Source organism: Orycteropus afer, unplaced genomic scaffold (genome assembly GCF_000298275.1).
Source record: "Orycteropus afer afer isolate SDZICR_OR568_19922 unplaced genomic scaffold, OryAfe1.0 scaffold00002, whole genome shotgun sequence".
In the NCBI taxonomy this organism is placed as follows: Eukaryota; Metazoa; Chordata; class Mammalia; order Tubulidentata; family Orycteropodidae; genus Orycteropus; species Orycteropus afer.
Window position 1 is genome coordinate 33,332,375 of NW_006921589.1, and position 1,747 is coordinate 33,334,121.

The following is a 1,747-nucleotide window of genomic DNA, read 5'->3' on the forward strand; positions in this document are numbered from 1 at the left end:
CCCCGCCCGCTTCCGCCCTACTAGTCTCTCCCTGATTCCTTCAGCTTCCGCGGTTCCATTTCTTTAGGCTTGGGGTGGAATGGTAGGAAAAGGCGAGGAAGAAGATTTTCAAAGCTTTATTTCTCTATTGGGTTCCAGATTTTTCAGACACTTACACTAAACTCGCTCATCTTCTTTCCAGTGCCACGTCATCCGGCATCTTAGCACATGGAAAGGTTGAAAGAACGAAGCGCTCTCTTACCCCCCAGTCTCGAGGAAGTTGGCCGCGTCCGCTCCGAGTTCCCCCCGCCCCCGACCGCCTGTTCTGGCGCCGGAAGTTAAAGACGGCGGGGGCCGCCCGGGCGGAGTTTGGTCTGTAGCCGAACCAGCCACCCGGACCTTTGGGTCACTAGAGCCTAGCTTTGGTAACGGAAGCCACGCCTCGTCTTCACTCGGTCCAACGCTGGCAGAACTCTCTTAGGTTATGGCCGAAGCAGGTTGAGCTGCTGAGAGGTGTTGGCTGGGTGGGGTCACGCACTGAAGGCAGAGTTCAGAAGGGAATTTCTGTCCGACTACGGCTGGCCATTCTTTACTGAGTGTGGTGATTATAGGGACTTGGAGAAGATCAGAATCCCCTGCAGGATTTTTTAAACCACAGATTGCTGGGCCTCATCCGCAGTTTCTGATTCGGTAGGTCTGGTGTGAAGCCCAAGAATGCATTTGGAACAGGTTTCTGGTGATACTGCTGTTCTAAGGACTAGAACCACTGAATTTGAGTGTGTCCTCAGGGAGCTTGGGATGATCAGATAAGGTCGTGCTTGTGAAAAGCACGTGGATGTTACAAAATGCTGTACAAATAGAGATGCTCAGCGTTTCTCGGATCTAGCCTGATGGTTTTGTTGCTTCACTTCTTAGTCTTTTACCTTGCCTTTTGCTTACTCTCCTGGCAGACGAGCCCTAAAAACGGGGACTCTAGGTATATATGTACAGAAGCAAGAGCTGGACTGAACAGGTAGATGCACACCCATGTTCATTGCACCACTATTCATAACAGCAAGAAGATGGAAACAACCTAAATGCCCATCCTGGGAGGAGTGGATCAACAAATTATGGTACACGCACGTGATGAAATACTAAACAAGGTTAAAGAACAGTGATGAATTTGTGAAACAGTATGGATGAACTTAGAGGACATTATACTGAATGAAATCAGTCGATCACAAAAGGACAAATAATTGTATGAAACCACTACTGTAAAAAGTCAAGAAAAGGGTTTCACAAAAAAATGTTCTTTGATGGTTACCAGTGGTGGCTGGAGGAGGGAGGGTAAACCACTAACTAGAGGGTCTTAACTCACTGCCCTTGAGTCCGATCCGACTCATAGCGACCCTTACTTGGGTTTCTGAGGCAGTGTCACTAGGGAAGTAGATTACCTGACCTTCCTTCTGAGGAATGGCTGGTGGGTTTGAACCGCCAGCCTTCTGGTTAGCAGTCAAGTGCCCTGTTGTTGTTGTTAGGTGCCGTTGAGTCGTTTCCGACTCATAGCGACCCCATGCACAGCAGAACGAAACACTGCCCAATCCCGCGCCAGACCCACAATCCCTGCTATACTTGAGCCTATCATCGTAGCCACCGTGTCAATCCATCTCGTTGGAGGCCTCCTCCTCTTTCGTCGACCCTCCACCCTACCAAGCATGACATCCTTCTCCAGGGAATATTCCCTTCTGACAACATGACCAAAATAGGTGAGACGAAGTCTGGCCATTCT